Here is an 18,111-nt window from a genome sequence, read left to right as displayed (position 1 = left end):
AATCCAATGTAGATTAAAAACCTAAATATGAGACCTGAAAATATCAAAATCCTAGAATACATCAAAGGCAGTAAGCTCTTTAATATCAGCCATAGCAATTTCTTTCTAGACCTGTCTCCTGAGGCAAGGGAAATATAAGTAAAACTAAACTATTGGAGGGCACCTGGGTGGCTCAGTTGTTTGAGCATCCAACTTCAGTTCAGGTCATGATCTCGCAGTGTGGATTCAAACCCCATACTGGGCTTTGCACTGAGAAGGCAGAGCCTGCTTCTGATTTTCTGTCTCCCTCTCTCTCTGCCCCTCCCCCACTCGTGCACACACACACACACACACACACACACACACACAGACACTCTCTCCAAAAGAAATAAACATTAAGGAAATAATAAATAAATAAATAAATAAATAAATAAATTATTGAGACTTAAAAAAACGAAACAAACAAAAGAAAAACTTCCCAGTTAAGGAAATAATCATGAAAACTAAAAGGCAACCTACCAAATGGGAGAAGATATTTGCAAATGACATATCTGATAAAGGATTAGTATCCAAAATCTATAAAGAACTTAAACTCACCACTCATAAATTATAAAATCAATAATCCAATTAAAACTGGGCAGAAGCCATGAATAGAAATTTTTCGAAAGAAGACATGCACATGGCCAATAGACACATGAAAAGAACTCTACATCACTGATCATCTGGGAAATACAAATCAAAACTACAATAAGATATAACTCCACCCCTGTCATAATGGTTAAGATCAACAATACAGGAAACAACAGGTGCTAGAGAGAATGTGGAGAAAGAACATTCCTTGCACTACTGTTGGGAATGTAAACTGGTGTGACCACTCTGGGAAACGGTATGAAGGTTCCTCAAAAAGTTAAAAGTAGAACTACCTGGGGCACCCAGCTGGCTCATTCAGGAGAGTGTGTGACTCTTGATCTCAGGGTGGTGGGTTTGAGCCCCATGTTGGGTATAGAGATTACTTAAATAAATAAACAAACTTAAAAAAGAAACATCCTATGATCTAGCAATGCACTGCTAGATATTTACTCAAAGAATGTAAAAATGCTAATTCAAAGGGGTGTATATATATATACATGTATATATATGTATATATATATACATGTATATATATATGTATATATATATGTATATATATGTATATATATATACATGTATATATATATACATGTATATATATATGTGTATATATACCTCAATATTTTTGCAACATTATCTACAATAGCCAAATTATGGAAACAGCCCAAGTGTCCAATTGATGAATAGATACAGAAGAGATGATATATATATGTATGTATAGTCTATAGGCATCTATATGTATATATGTGCAAATATGTATATATTAGTATTCAGCTGTAAAAAAATAATGAAATCTTGGAGAGGAGGCCAACATGGCAGAGAAATATGGGGATCCGTACTTCCTGTATCTCTCAAACAAAGAAGGGCTGAAGCCAAAGGGTTTTGAACCCCAAGAGTCTGGGAAAAGAGACAGAGTCTACCAGGAAGGAAACAGGAAAACTGGATGGGCCCATAGGTATGTGATTGTGAACTGGGGGAGATCAAACAGACCACAGAGGCATGGAGGGGATGAATCCTCTTCTGCAGAGAGACAAAAGGAAGAGAAGGAGTGGCTGGGGAAGCGTAAGAGGAAAACCTCTGACTGGGACAGAGAGGGATCCCATCATTCATCTCTAACTGCAGGACTTTTTGAAAGAGATCCCATCTCTAACTGCAGGGCTTTTTGAAAGAGATCCCATCTCTAACTGCAGGACTTTTTGAAAGAGATCCCATCTCTAACTGCAGGGCTTTCTTCGGACTGGAGCCGGCTGCCCTATTCGTACACCAGGAGAGGAGGAGAGTCACTTCCAGGTTCAGTGGTAGGCCAGGGGCCAGGCTGCAGAAGGAGAATCCAGTTTTCTCCCCTGAAGTGCTGCAGTGCAGCCACAGAATTACATTTTGGGTGGCATCATTAATGCACATGGAGTGGGAGTTTAAAACCCAGCTAAGCGTGGGACATAGAAGACTGTGGAGGCAGACAGCCCACCTCATCTGTGCCGCTAGCACAGTGAGATCTGATCCAAAGGAGTGATTTTTGATACCTGGTCCGTGAAGAAGGGACTGAGGAGGGGGTCGCCATTTTTCTCCCCAAAACTACCAAGGCAATCTCAGGGATTGGTCCACTGGGCCCACAGTGGAGGAGGGACCCACCTACTCCAATCCACACCTCCATGCTGAGTAGCTGCTTATCTACTAGAGCTGAATAGAGGCTGTGGAATCAGACGGCCCCCTCCTGACCAGCACTGTGACATTTTCTGGATGAATTCCACCAAAAGTCTGCTAGAACTGATCCATGAATTGAGCAAAGTCACAGGGTACAAAATCAATGTACAGAAATAAGTTGCATTTCTATACACCAATAATGAAGCAACAGAAAAAGCAATCAAGAAATTTATCCTATTCACAGTTGCACCAAACCCATAAAATGCCTAGGAATAAACCTAACCAAAGATGTAAAATACCTGTACATGAAAACTATAGAAAACTTATGAAAGAAATTAAAGAAGACACAAAGAAATGGAAAAACATTCCATGTTCATGGATCAGAAGAATAAACATTGTTAGAATGTCATTATTACTCAAAGCAATCTACATATTCAATGCAATCCCAATAGGAACGACACCAACATTCTTCTCAAAGCTAGAACAAACTATCCTAAAATTCATATGGAACCACAAAAAAACCCGAATACCCAAAGTCATATTGAAGAAGAAAACTAAAATGGGAGGCATCACAATCCCAGACTTTAGCCTCTACTACAAAGCTATCATCATCAAGATCATCAAGATAGTATGGTATTGGCATAAAAACAGACACACAGACCAATAGAATAGAATAGAGAACCCAGAACTGGACCCACAAATGTATGGCCAATTAATCGTTGACAAAGTAGGAAAGAGTACCCAATGGAAAAAGATATCCTCTTTAGCAGGTGTTGCTGGGAGAACTGGACAGCAACGTGCAAAAGAATGAAACTAGCCCATATTCTTGCAGCATACACAAAAAGAAACTCAAAATGGCTGAAGGACCTGAATGTGAGACAGGAAACCATCAAAACCCTAGAGGAGAAAGCAGGTAACAACCTCTTTGACCTCAGCTATAACAATTACTTACTCAACACATCTCCAAACGCAAGAGAATCAAAAGCAAAAATGCACTATTGGGACTTCATCAAGATAAAAAGCTTCTGCAGTGCAAAGGAAACAATCAACAAAACTAAAAGGCAACCTTGAAATGAGAAAAGGTATTTGCAAATGAAATTCTGGATAAGGGGCTAATATCCAAAATCTATAAGGATCTCATCAAACTCCACCCCCAAAAAACAAATAATCTAGTGAGGAAATTGGCAGAAACATGAACAGATACTTTTCCGAAGAAGACATCCAGGTGGCCAACAGACACAGGAAACAACTCTCAATGTCACTCATCATCAGGAAAATACAAATCAAAACCACAGTGAGATACCACCTCATTCTGGTATGAGTGTTTAAAATGAACAAATCAGGAGACTATAGATGCTGGCAAGGATGTGGAGAAATGGGCACCCTCCTACACTGTTGATAGGAATGCAAACTGGTGCAGACTCTCTGGAAAATAGTGTGGAAGTTCCTCAAAAAATTAAAAGTAGAACTACCTTATGACTCAGAAATAGCACTGCTAGGAATTTTTCAAAGGATATAGGAGTGCTGACGCATAGGGGCACATGTGCCCCAATGTTTGTAGCAGCACTTTCAACAATAGTCAAATCATAGAAAGAGCCTAAATGTCCATCAACTGATGAATGAATAAAGAGGATGTGGTTTATCTATACAATGGAATACTGCATGGCAATACGAAAGAATGAAATCTGGCCATTTGCAGCAATGTGGATGGAATTGGAGGGTATTATGCTATGTGAAATAAGTTTGTCAGAGAAAGACAGATATCATGTTTTCACTCATATGTAGATCTTGGGAAACTTAACAGAAGACCATGGGGGAGGGGAAAGGGGAAAAAGTTAGAGAGGGAGGGAGGCAAACCCTAAGAGATTTTCTAATGAGAACAAACTGAGGGTTGATGGGAACTTGGGGGAAAGGGGAATGTGGGTGATGGGCGTGGAAGAGGGCACATGTTGGGATGAGCACTGGGTGTTGTATGTAAACCAATTTGGCAATAAATTATATTTAAAAAAGAATGAAATCTTGCCATTTGGAATGGCATGGATGGGACTAGAGAGTAAGTATTATGTAAGCAAAATAAGTCAGTCACAGAAAGAAAAATATCAGATTATTTCACTTATAGTTGGATTTTAAAAAACAAAACAAATGTACAAAGGAGAATAAAAGAAAAAAGGAGGCAAATCAAGAAACTGACTCTTAACTATAGAGAACAAAATGATGGTTACTAGAGGGGAGGTGGTTGAGGGAATCAATTAAATAGGTGATGTGTACTTGTTGTGATGAGCTAAATTGTGGATAATGTAGACAAATATACAAATATAATATTTATAGCTTTCATTGTCTAAATATTTCAGTTACCCTTAATAATCTGATGTTTATTAATATTATTTTTATTTATGAGCGAGAGAGAGAGCACCTGAGTGGGGAGAGGGGCAGAAGGAGAGAGAATCTTAAGCAGGCTTCTCGTTCAGTGCTAGGTCCCATGACTCTCGGATCATGACCTGAGCTGAATCAAGAGTCAGATGCTCACTGACTGACCCATACAGACTCCCCAATAATCTGGGATTCCAATATTATTTGGAACATAAAAGATATACTTTATACAAAATTAAATATTTGAACTTAAAATCGAATCATAACAGCCGCTTAATTTCATTGTACTGTTTGTCATAGCAACATTTTGGAAACAAACAAAATATTTATCAGTAGGCCAATAGTTAAATAATATGGTGCTTTCATATAATGATATGATGCAGCTAATTTAAAATAATTAGGTAAATCTGTACATGTGCTATAAAAAAATCTCCAAGATACACTGTTCAACAGTGTGAATAGTATACTATCCTGTGTGTAAAAATAAAACTGTGTGTGTGTCCACATGTATGCACATTTGTGTTTAAATATGGACTATTTCTTGGATAAATGTAAAAATCATTAACAGTGATATCATCTGAAGAAAGGAAATGGGTAGCTGAAGAATGGTGGAGGAGGGTAAAGACATTTTGACTCTATGCCTTATCTATGTTTTGAACAATATGCATATACTGTGTGTTCAAAATATGAAACAATTAAAATTAAATAAAATCCAGCCACTTTCATTTTATTTATAAAAATAATTTTGATTTATTTGTATAATTATTCTCAATTTGCTTTACACATCCAGATTATAGACACTTAGCCTATTAGAAATTGTTCTTAGTGTTATTTTCAACTATTTCTTCCTTCCAAATGAATTAATTGGAAATTGATGGGTGGAAAGCAACTGTAAGTATTATATTTTATGGTCAAAGATGAATATCTTGTTCAATTCTTATCAGAATATGAATTTGGAGTCATTGTTGTTCCTCTTCCTCATCTCCTGTCATAAACCAAGGATACATTTACCCTAATTTCATTGTTGCTGAGTGTCAATTACTGAAGTGATATTTATTAACAGAAATGATAATATTAATTGCCTCAAATGTATAGGCAGTTCATAATTTTCAAAGTGCTTTTAGATACATTAGCTCATGTTATCTACATAATGACCTTGGAAGTAAGGAAGATAGTTACAATAGGGCCAATTTAGAGATGAAGCTAAATGAGGGTTACATTATCTCATTTGGTGCCCCCTTGTGACCAAAAGCCCCTATTTGTAGAACTGCCAGAAAGACAGATAAAAGCTGTAGGCAGGAGATAGGGACAAGTGCTCAATACTGAATCAATGGTTTTAGCATCTTTGACTACACACTAAGCTAAGGTTCCTAGATCCGTGGGGATGGCTTTGTGGCAAATGGCCAAAAGAGACATGATTCCTGTAGGATATTCCACACACATACATTTTCCCCCTAAACCCATAAATGAAAGGGAATGAATTTACACTTACCCTAACACATCCCAGTGAGATGTATGCGTGTGGAAACTCATTAAATTCCAATATCATGTGTAGTTCTGGGAATTGCCAAGACATGCAGGGCATTTGTGAAGATAAAACAGCAACTGTAGCAGTTCATCTGGATCCTGACAGCAACCCAGAGACAAATCTATCAGCACCCAGTATAATTATAGCATTTGCAGATTAGCTAGAGTACATGCTGCCATGAACAAGCACATTTCCTTCTTCTTTTAAAAATTTCACCTGAAATTCACAGTTACTATGGGAGAAATGAAGGGGAGAGATGTCAATACCAGGCCCCCTGAACAACAGAGTGGAGATTTACAATTTTATTAGAAAACTTACCCTGGACCTCTATAGGGACTAATTTGATGTCTGTGCTAGTCTTTGAATTTTCTGCTCAAGTTTCATGTTTTGGTTGAAAGATTGAGAGCAAGCAATGCAGTTTGGTATTAATTTTTCAGTCCACAATTTCTCCCCTGCATTTTCCTTTGTAGCTGCTTATGTTTAATTATTCTCTTAAATATAATTGCTCTACTGAGTCTATCATGACAGTAGTCTTAATGAACCTGTGAAACTATTACTGTTCCTACCTGCTTCTTTCTAAAGCTACCTTTTACATATTTGACACTAATTTTCCTCAGGAGAATGTCCACTTTGGCTTTCTCTTTCCCATTATATGTAAAGGTTTTGTCTATCTGTACAAAGCCATTGGTCTGACTAAAATGACTGATCAATTTCTATGAACATAGTATAAGAAATAAGTAGAATTTATTGTTTTATTGAATAAATCAGTTGGACTGTACTGCCTATTACATACTGTTAAAAGTTTCATCACCCTCTTAAGTTGTTATTTTGTCTATTTAACTAGACTTGCCAGAGAACTAAGTGGGAAGGAACAGGACAGCTGTATGAAAAGGACACTAAATGTATGAGCACACCTGGGTCATATAGTAACTCATTAATTTCCATTAATGAAGTAATTGTGGAATGTGTATGTTAAGATTAATGAAATGGATCCCTCCAAACCCATTCAACACACCAACAATACTGAAATGACATTCCAAAATGGCAACATTTAACCACTGAAAATTTACTAATGCCTCCTATGTTTACAAGAAGATAAAGTCTGAAACTTTCAGCTGGGAACATAAAGAAAGCCACAATATAACCCTAAAAAACCTTCCTGCCTTGTTACCCACTCTTCTACTTTATCATTCCTAGGTCAAGTTACTTTCCTCACTTGTCCCTTAACACATTGCATTAATTTCCAACACTGTGGCTTGTCTTAAACACTTTCCCTAAATTTAAAAACAAATAATAATAGTTACCATAGTTATCATTTATTTAATATCTACTGTGTGCTAAACAATGTTCTAAGGAATTTTATATTACATTTTACAAATGACTTTCCCAAAGTCAAGCAGCTTCTGACTCATAACACAGAAATCTGAAGTGACTTCTGATTTCACCATGCCCACAATGATTTTCTATGAACTTTACCTTGTTTTTGCCATCCCAAGTCCTATCTATCCTCCAAACGCCAGTCCTGAAATCTCCAGAAATCCTCCCCTAAAAAAAGCCCAAGCTAACCTTTACTATGGTTGGGTTGAAAGTGAAATTGCAAAGCATTTACTATTTCTTTGAATCCCTTATTTGGTTCATAGCATACACTTCTTTGAATACAAATTAAACTTCATTTTACATGGCTATGTCTAGTCTCCCTGACTAGATATTTAAGCTCCTGGAAGACAAGTATCATATCTCAGATAACCCAGCAATTAAGATAGTGTCTGACACTGTCAAACAAACACGATCTCAAAGTTAAATTTTCTATGATATTCTTTCTCTAAAGATAGATACTTTCCACAGGGCTCTTAGGTTACAATGAACAGAAACAAGGGTGCCTGGATGGCTCAGTCAATTAAGCATCTGACTCTTGGTTTCTACTCAGGTCATGGTCTCACAGTTTTGTGAGTTCAAACCTTGTGTCTGTCTCTGCACTGGCAGGGAGAAGCCTGCTTGGGATTCTCTCTCCCTCCCTCCCTCTCTGCCCTTCCACAAATCATGCTGTCTCTCTCTCTCTCTCTCTCTCTCTTTCTCTTTCTCAAAAAAATTAAAATAAAACAGTGAATAAGAACACATTTTTGCAAATTTAAGCAGAAAGGGAATTTATCAGAAGGATACCTCAAGGATAGACAGGATGTCTGAGGAACTAAGTTTAGAGATAGAAAAGTAAACAGGCTGGGTCTAGCTGTACAGGCAAAAAGAACTACACAGCACTTTCTCCTTGATCTCATCAATAAACTGAATTTACTACAATTGGTTTTGTGTTTCCTTTTAACTGTTTTGTATTTTGTGTCTTGTTCTTTATCCTTGTGTCACTGTGATCAAGAATCAACATCCCAGAAAAATAGGCTGAATGGACAAGTTTTTTCTTTTTAATTTCCTTTATCTATTACATCCATCCCCCAACCTCTCCACTCTGGCGATCACTAGTTTGTTCTTTTTACTTAAAAGTCTGTTTGTTTGTATATTTTGAGTATTTTTTTAGATTCCACATGAGTTAATTATATGGTTTCTTTCTTTGACTTACTTCACTTAGAATAATATTTTCTACATTAATCCATTTTATAACAAATGGCAAGATATCATTCTTTTTATGATTAAGTAATATTCCATCTTCTTTATCCATTCATCTATCAATGGATACTTGGATCTAATGATATCCAACAGTGGAATTATTAGATCATATGGTATTTCTATGTTTATTTTTTTAGGAAACTTCATACTGTTTTCCACTAGTTTCACCAATTTACATTCCCACCAACAGTGTACAGAGGTTTCCTTTTCTCTATACCTTCATCAATATTTATTATTTTTTGTCTTTTTGATACTAGCAATTCTGACTGATGTGAGGTGATATCTTATTGTGGTTCTGATTTGCATTCACCTGATGATTGGTAATGCGGAGTATCTTTTCATGTGTCTCTTGGCCATCTCTATGTCTTTGGAAAAATGTCTATTCAGGTCCTCTGCCCACCTTCTATTCATATAGTTTGTTGTTTTGTGTGTGTGTATGTGTTGAGTTCTGTAAGTTCTTTATATACTTTGTATATTGATTTTTTATTGGGCATATCATTTGCAAATACCTTCTCCCACAATTTAGGCTTCCTTTTTATTTTGTTGATGATTTAGTTTGCTATGGAGAAAAAGCTTTTCTTTTTTTATTTGTTTTGTTTTCTTTACCTGAGGAGACATACTCATAAATATGCTGCTAGGAATGATGTCTAAGAGATTAGTGCCTATATGTTCTTTTAGGAATTTTATATGGTTTCAGGTCTTACATCTAGTTCTTTAATCCAATTTGAGTTTATTTTTGTGTGTTATATAAGAAAGTGGTCCAATTTTATTCTTTGCCATGTAGTTATCCAATTTTATCAACACCATTTATTGAAAAAACTGTCTTTTCACCATTGTATAGTTTTGCCTATTCGTCACAGATTAATTTGTCACTCCTTAACATACCATTCATGTGGGTATATTTTTGGGCACTCATTATATATATATATATATAAATATATATATGTATATATATTTATATATATATATACATACACACACACACAACTCTTTATTTTTTTAATAGTTTATTGTCAAATTGGTTTCCATATAACACCCAGTGCTCTTCCCAAGTGCCCTCCTCCATTACCACCACATCCCTTCCCCCTCCCCCCTTTCTACCCTCGGCTCATTTTCAGTATTCAATAGGCTCTCTCTCCCCAACTCTCTTTCCCCCTTCCCCTTTCACATGGTCCTCCATTAGGTTTCTCTTGTTAAACCTATGAGGGCAAACATATGGTATCTATCCTTCTCCACCTAAATTATTTCTCTTAGCATGACACCCTCAAGGTCCATCCACTTTGCTAAAAATGGCCAGATTTCATTCTTTCTCATTGCCATGTAATACTCCATTGTATATTTATGCCACTTCTTCTTGATCCATTCATCAGGTGATGGACATTTAGGCTCTTTCCATGATTTGACTATTGTTGACAGTGCTGCTATGATCATTGGGATACATGTGCCCTTCTGTGTCAGCACTTCTGTATCCTTTGGATAAATCTCTAGCAGTGCTATTGCTGGGTCATAGGGGAATTCTGTGGATAGTTTTTTAAATAAACCTCCATACTGTTTTCCAGAGCAGCTGCACCAGTTTACATTCCCACCAACAGTGGACAAGGGTGCCCATCTCTCCACATCCTTGCCCGCATCTATAGTCCCTTGATTTGTTCATTTTAGCCACTCTGACTGGCGAGAGGTGGTATCTCAGGGTGGTTTTGATTTGTGTTTCCCTGATGATGAGTGATGTTGAGCATCATTTCATGTGTTTGTTGGCCATCTGGATGTCCTCTTTGGAGAAGTGTCTGTTTATGTCTTCATTCATTGTCATGTAATACTCCATTGTATATATATATACCACATCTTCCTGATCCATTCATCAGGTGATGGACATTTAGGCTCTTTCCATGATTTGGCTATTGTTGATAGTGCTACGTTACATGGCAATGAGAAAGAATGAAATACAGCCATTTGTAGCAAAGTGGATGGACCTCAAGGGTGTCCTGCTAAGCGAAATAAGTCAGGTGGAGAAGGACAGATACCATATGTTTGCAGTCATAGGTCTAACAGGAGAAACCTAACAGAGGACCATGGGGAGCGGAAGGATGAAAAAGTGTTAGGGAGAAGGAGGGAGGCAAATCATGAGAGACTCTTGAATACTGTAAAAGAACTTAGGGATGAAGGGGGAGGGGAAAGAGGAAGGGGGTGATGGTCCTGGAGGATGGTACTTGTGGGGAAGAACAGTGGGTGTTATATGGAAAACAATTTGACAATAAAATATATATAAATTTGAAAAAAATAATAAAAAAAGATAAAATTTCATTTAGTAAGTCACTATTACTGATGCTGATGGCTTATGTTTTTCATGTATGTATTTGAGTTATAAAATTATTTAGAACCACAGAGAATAAAAAAATAGGAACTAATGTTCATAGGATTGAATTGCTTTTAAAACAAAACAATTCTAGTTAATTAAAAATATTCCTGACATCATTTAAAGCCATTGCCAAGTATCTAACTTTATTAATCATAGAAATTAAAGTCTTAAGTTCTTCAAATAAATAAGTGATCCTTTAACATTCAGATGCTTAATTCTCAGTGAAATGCTGAAGGAACTACTTGGCCATTGCTCTTGCACAGCTTAGGGTTCCTCTAGCAAACACTCTGGGCATATGGCTCAGAGCCTATATCCTGCCTTGCAAATCAGTGGATGTGCCTTCAAGGTGGTGAATGGTCAGGGCTGCTGTAAAATTGCCCCGAGGTGCCCTTTCCTCTAGATTCCATATTTATTTCCCCAAATATTTGAGTTTTGAGCAATGCATGAACTTTGGGAATGCTTGAGCATAAAAGCAGAGCAATTTCTTCTCAATGTCATTTGACACAGGGCCCTTCTCTGGAGAGAATAATGTTTATTCAGCACAAATCTGCCCAGGCATAAAACAACTCCTTCAAACTTGAAAAGAAAATAACCTTGGGGCAAATGGAAACTTAAACAGAGATTGTAATGGTAGGTTTTTTTTCCTTTCACAGAACATGGTTTCTCTTTATTCTTGCCTTTTGCCCCTCAAGTAAGATTCCACCTTCTCTCTCTAAAATAGTACTCCCTGGACCCTTATATTGTAGATATCTAAACTATTCCAAATGTGTTTACTATCCAGTAAATTACATTAGATAGTGTATAATTCTGGGGTCCAATGGAACTTGGGTAGTAGTTAGCATTATAATAAATATGAGAAGTTAAACACAGAAGATGGACCAATTGAAAGTCTTCTTTCCAGATTTAATAAGACAGGTTTGGCATATAACATTGTATAAGTTTAAGGTATACAACTTGCTAATTTGACATACGTATATAGTAATATGATTATGACTACAGTGTTAACTAACACCGACATCACATCACATAATTACCATTTTTTTGTGGTGAGAACATTTAAGTTCTACTCACATAGCAACTTTCAAGTATATATTATAGTTAAATATAATCACAATGCTTATTACATCTTCTAAATGGAAGTTTATACTTTTTTACCAACATCTTCCCATTTCCCTTGATCTCCAGCTCCTGGAAATCACCATTCTACTCTGCTTCTATGAGTTCGGCTTTTTAAGATTTTATATATTTGAGATCTTACAGTATTTGTCTTTCTCTGATTTATTTCACTTATCATAATGCTCTCAAGTTCCATCTGTGTTGTCACAAACATCAGGATTTCCTTGTTTCTCATGGCTGAATAATATTTGTGTGTGTGTGTGTGTGTGTGTGTGTGTGTGTGTGTGTGTACATACCACATCTTTATGAGATGGAGTTTTTAAAATTTTTTTAACATTTATTTATTTTTGAAAGACAGAGAGACAGAACATGAGCTGGGGAGGGGCAGAGAGATAGGGAGACACAGAATCCGAAGCAGGCTCCAGCCTCTAAGCTGTCAGCACAGACCCCAAGGGCTCAAACCCATGGACCATGACATCATGAGCTGAGCCAAAGTTGGCTGCTTAACCGACTGAGCCACCCAGATGCCCCAAGATGGATTAATTTTTAACTTGCATCAAGATCCTCATTTGATTCTGTGGTTATTGATCTGTTGGATTCTAGAAATTTGGCCTAGATAGTGATACCTAAGAATATAATAAGTACTCAAACACAGTTAATTTTAGAGCTAGACAAGCTCTTATTTGTCTAATTCATGTAGATATTTTGGTGGATGAAAACTTAAAGAAGAAGAAATGGAAGGGATTTTCTGGACATCATATTGCAAATTAGTGATAAAGCAGAAAACTAAAATCTCTTTTCCTAAATTACAGTTCAATATTCTTGACATTGCACCATGACTAACACTGATTATGCATGTATTCTATGCCAAGCCCTTTTTACATTTATTCCTTTCATTGAAACTTTGCAACAATATATAAAGTAATTCCTAATATTATCAACATTTGACATATGAAAAATTGTGGCTCAGTGAGATGAAGTTATCTTCCTAAAATCATATTGATGATAAATACAAATAGAATAGGATTCAACCTAAGTCTACTTCACTCTTGAGTCTGAGCTCATAGCCACTAATCCATACTATTACCCCTCTTCCTTATTTTTTTAAATTTAAGACAGTTTCTTTGTTTTAATTAAAAATACAACTTTCCATATAAGCATCACAAAAAAAACATATCTAATTCATGGAATATGGGAATGGATGGACTAAATACCTTTAGTTGTGTCTACATAATTCTATAGGATGAAAATCCAATCTTAGATTGTTTCGTATCATTCAGTCAATCAGTTAACACACATTTATAGTTATCCTATTAAAGAAAGTTATCTTACTAAATAGTGTATATGTGTGAGTGTGTGTGCTCGGTTTGGGATGTACAAATTTGTACATACAAATTTGAAGAATGTACAGAGTCATAGCAAAAGGGTTACTCAAGTGCTAGAGATAAGCATATACAAATGTCTGTAGTAAATTACAAAAAGTGGTTAACGCCTCTGTTCATTCTTATTGTTGTTGTTACAATTTACCACAAACTTAGTGGTTTAAATCAACATATTTATTAGAATATTATAGTTTGAGGGATTGGAAGATTGATGTGGGTCTTACTGGATTAAAATTAAAGTGTTAATGGGGAGGAGCCAAGATGGCGGGGAGGAAGGGAGCTATGTAAACTTCGTCTGTCCCATCTATTGAACTGAGGACATTACTCCCATCTGCAAGAGCAGAAGGAGAAAATAAGGACTCCAGAAAGAAGACAACATCAATGATACCTGAGTGAGTGAGTACAAACTGTGGAGATCCGAAAATCGGCCAGCCTGAGATGGGCAGGGGAGGTGGGAGCCCCAGACCAACACGGGGCAAGCGTGGAGCCCGAGAGACAAAGGGAAGAGACAGAGAAACTGAACACGCTCATAGTCCTGTCTCTGGGGAAGAGATAAAGAACATTTAACCACACTCAGAAAGAGAAACTCTCACTCCATATATAACTGCTGAGCAGCGCAAATCCAGAACCCGGATGGCACAAGGGAAAGAACAGCTTGCAGCCCTGTGCCATCCCAGTGGGGAGTCCGCAGCCACGGCCCCACCCCAGGGGTGCTCTCGACGACCTTGGTTTTGGGAGTGGGAGCATGCAGCTTATTTCCACGGTGCATCTCACCCCCAGCATTGGCCGCGGGAGTCCCAAACACCAGGTGCCAACAGGGAAAAAATAGCCCCACCCCTTTGCAATCCCAGCAGGGAGTCGGCAGCAGAGGAGGCCAGGGGTCGCACTTCTGCTGCAGGAGCTCGCAGCTCATTTCTGGCAGCACCCGTTGCATCAGGCAACAGCAGCATGAATCCAGCCCCAAGAGAAACTCATCCCTCCCCCAACGAGATTGCGATCCCTACTGGGGGCTGTGAGTCCGCAGCTATGTCTGTGAGGGTGTGCACTACACCTCCTGCTGTGCACCTGGCCTCAGGCAGCACACCTTGCCTCAGGCAGCAGCAGCACAAATCCCTGCCTGAGCCAAGAGAAACTGATCCCTCTCCCTAAAAGGACAGCCACCAAAGCAAGTACATCTCATCTGTGGTAGCATAAAAGTGCATGGACTAGGACTTTGAACGGAGGTGGGCCTGGAAAATACAATTTGGCTCAGCTGCTACACAAGGAGATCTGACTCATTAGAGTGGCATACAGTGCCTGGTTGCAGCAGAGCTTGGCATGCAGCCATTCTAATCTCTGCAGCCACCAAGGGGGAGCTGCTTAGAGCAGCATCCTAGACCTACCACACCAAACCACGCCTATCCACAAGGAGGAGCTGCTTCTTTTTTTTTCTTTCTTTTTTGTACTTACTTTTAATTATTATTACTTTTTAATTAATTTTTTTTACTTTTACTCTTTATTTTCCTTTAATCTCTCTCCCTCTATTTTTCATTCTTTCAATCCAGACATATTCCCCTGTGTCTCATCCTTATCTCTCTCCTCAACTGTTCATACACTTTTAGACTGCCCATTGTACTTTGTTGTCTCTGACCCACTTTATTATTTTTTTTCTTCTTTTTTTTATGTCTTCTTCTTCTACATTTTCTTCCTTCTTTTCCCCCTTTTAATTTGTTTGTTTGTTTGAATTGTATGTGCGTTGGTGTGCTTTTGTTACCTCTGTGTTTGTCTGTCTGTTTTCCTTCTTAGGGCTACACCAAGAAACAAGCCAAAGTGTGCAAGAAGGCGAGTCCCAAATATTGCTGAGTAGGGAAATAAAATATTCAATGGCACAAAAAGAGAAACTGAGAGATACCATTAAAAGAATATTTCCTGAAACGACAGGCCCTGGACAGTCAATAAGCTTCCTTTAACAGAGCAATATTAACAGGTGCACAGTGCACAACGAACTTTTTAAAGCTGACAAGAGACAGAAAACTAGCAAAAATGACAAAACAAAGGAACTCTCCCCTGAAGAACCTCTAGGAAGAAGTCACAGCCACAGAACTGCTCAAGGCAGATGTAGACAACATAACAGATCAAGAATTTTAAAAATCTTGTCATAAAATTAATCTATGGGATTGAAAAAAGCATCAAAGAAGAAACTGAGACAATGACTAGGCACTTCGAAAATAGGTGTGATGAGTGAAAAAAAAGCTATAAATGAGGTGAGTAACAAAATGGAAGCAGCCACCTCAAGGATTGACGAGGCAGAGAGAAGAATAGGTGAATTAGAAGATATAGTTATAGCAAAAGAGGAAGCTGAAAAAAAAGAGAGAGAAATTGATCCAGGAGCAGGAAAGGAGAATTCGAGACCTGAGTGATACAATCAAAGGGAACAACATCCGTATCATAGGAATTCCTGTAGACGAAGACAGAGAGAAAGGTCCTGAAGGGATACTAGGCCAAATTATCACTGAGAATTTCCCAAATCTGGGAAAAGAAACAGACATTCAAATTCAAGAGGCACAAATAACCCCCTGAAGACATAATTTGAATCGACCTTTGGCACGACATATCATAGTGAAACTGGCAAAAGATAAAGATAAAAAGAGAATGCTGAAAGCAGCTAGGGAGAAAAGGGCCCTCACATACAAAGGGAAACCTATCAGAGTGGTTACAGACCTATCTAATGAAACTTGGCAGGCCAGGAAGGAATGGCTAGAAATCTGCAATGTGATGAACAGAAAAAACATACAACCAAGAATCCTTTATCCAGCAAGCCTGTCATTCAAAATAGAAGGAGAGATAAAAGTGTTCCCAAATAAACAAAAATTGAGAGGATTCATGATCACCAAAACAGCCCTACAGGAAATCCTAAGAGGGACTCTATGAGGGAAATGTTGCAAAGAATACAAGGTGCCAGAGACACCACTATAAACATGAATTCTATGGAGAACACAATGACTCTAAACTCACATTTTTCAATACTAACACTGAATGTAAATGGACTGAATGCTCCAACCAAAAGACACAGGGTAGCAGAATGGATTAAAAAAAATCCATCTATTTGCTGTTTACAAGAGACTCATTTTCGAGCTGAAGATACCTTCAGGTTGAAAGTAATGGAATGGAAAAATATCTATCATGTGACTGAAAGCCGAAAGAAAGGCGGAGTAGCCATACTTATATCAGACAAACTGGACTTTAATGTAAAGGCAGTAACAAGGGATGAAGAAAGACATTATATAATAATTATAGGGTCTCTCCATCAGGAAGAGCTAACAATTATAATATCTATGCACCAAATTCAGGAGTACCCAAATACATAAAACAATTAATCACAGAAAGAAACAATCTTATTGACAAAAATGTGCTAATTGCAGGGACTTTAATACTCCACTGACAGCAATGGATAGATCAACCAGATAGAAAATCACTAAAGAAGCAATGGACCCGAACGACACATTTTAACAGATGGAATTGATAGATATATTTAGAACTCTGCATCCTGAAGTTAGGAAATTCACCTTCTTCTTGAGTGCACATGGCACATTCCCCAAGATAGATCACATAATGGGGCATAAAGCAGCCTTCCATAAGGATAAACGAATAGAGATCATACCATGCACATTTTCAGATCACAATGCTATGAAACTTGAAATTAACCACAGGAAAAAGTCTGAATAACCTCCAAAAATGTGGAGGTTAAAAACCACGCTATTAAAGAATGATTAGGCTAATCAGAGAATTAGAGAAGAAATTAAAAAATACATGGAAACCAATGAAAAAGAAAAAAAACAATCCAAAATCTCTGGGCGCAGCAAAGGCGGTCGCAAGAGGAAAGTATATTGCAATCCAGGCCAATTTCAACAAACTTTAAAAAGATCAAATTCAAAATCTAACACAGCACCTAGAAGGGAAGAAGCAAGAGTACCCCAAACCTAGCAGAAGAAAAGAAATAATAAAGATCAGGGAAGAAATAAACAATATAGAATCCAAAAAAACAGTCGAGCAGATCAATGAAACCAAGAGTTGGTTCTTTGAAAAAATAAACAAAACTGACAAACCTCTGCCAGACTCCTCAGAAAGAAAAGAGAGAGCACCCACATAGAAAAAATAATGAATGAAAAAGGGTCTATCACAACTAATCCCTTAGAAATACAAGCAATCATCAGAGATTACTATGAAAAATTATATGCCAACAAACTGGACAACACAGAAGAAATGGACAAATTCCTAAATGCACATGCACTGCCAAAATTCAAACAGGAAGAGAAAGAAAGCATGACTAGACCGATAACCAGGGAAGAAATCGAATCTATTATCAAGAATCTCCCAACGAATATGAGCCCAGGGCCAGATGGCTTCTGAGAGGAATTCTACCAGACATTTAAAGCAGAGCTAATACCCATTCTTCTCAAACTATTCCAAAATAGAAATAGAAGGAAAGCTTCCAAACTCATTCTACGAAGCAA

General features: G+C 37.5%; 1 protein-coding gene across 1 annotated transcript in view; it reads right to left on the bottom strand.

Moving 5' to 3' along the window:
- IL1RAPL2 (interleukin 1 receptor accessory protein like 2) overlaps positions 1-18,111 on the bottom strand; it is a 529,352-nt gene that overhangs the window by 264,228 nt on the left and 247,013 nt on the right. The window lies entirely within an intron of this gene.

Source organism: Suricata suricatta, chromosome X (assembly GCF_006229205.1).
Source record: "Suricata suricatta isolate VVHF042 chromosome X, meerkat_22Aug2017_6uvM2_HiC, whole genome shotgun sequence".
NCBI lineage: Eukaryota > Metazoa > Chordata > Mammalia > Carnivora > Herpestidae > Suricata > Suricata suricatta.
The sequence above is the reverse complement of the archived record's forward strand: the minus strand, read 5'-3'. Positions and strand labels throughout refer to the sequence as shown.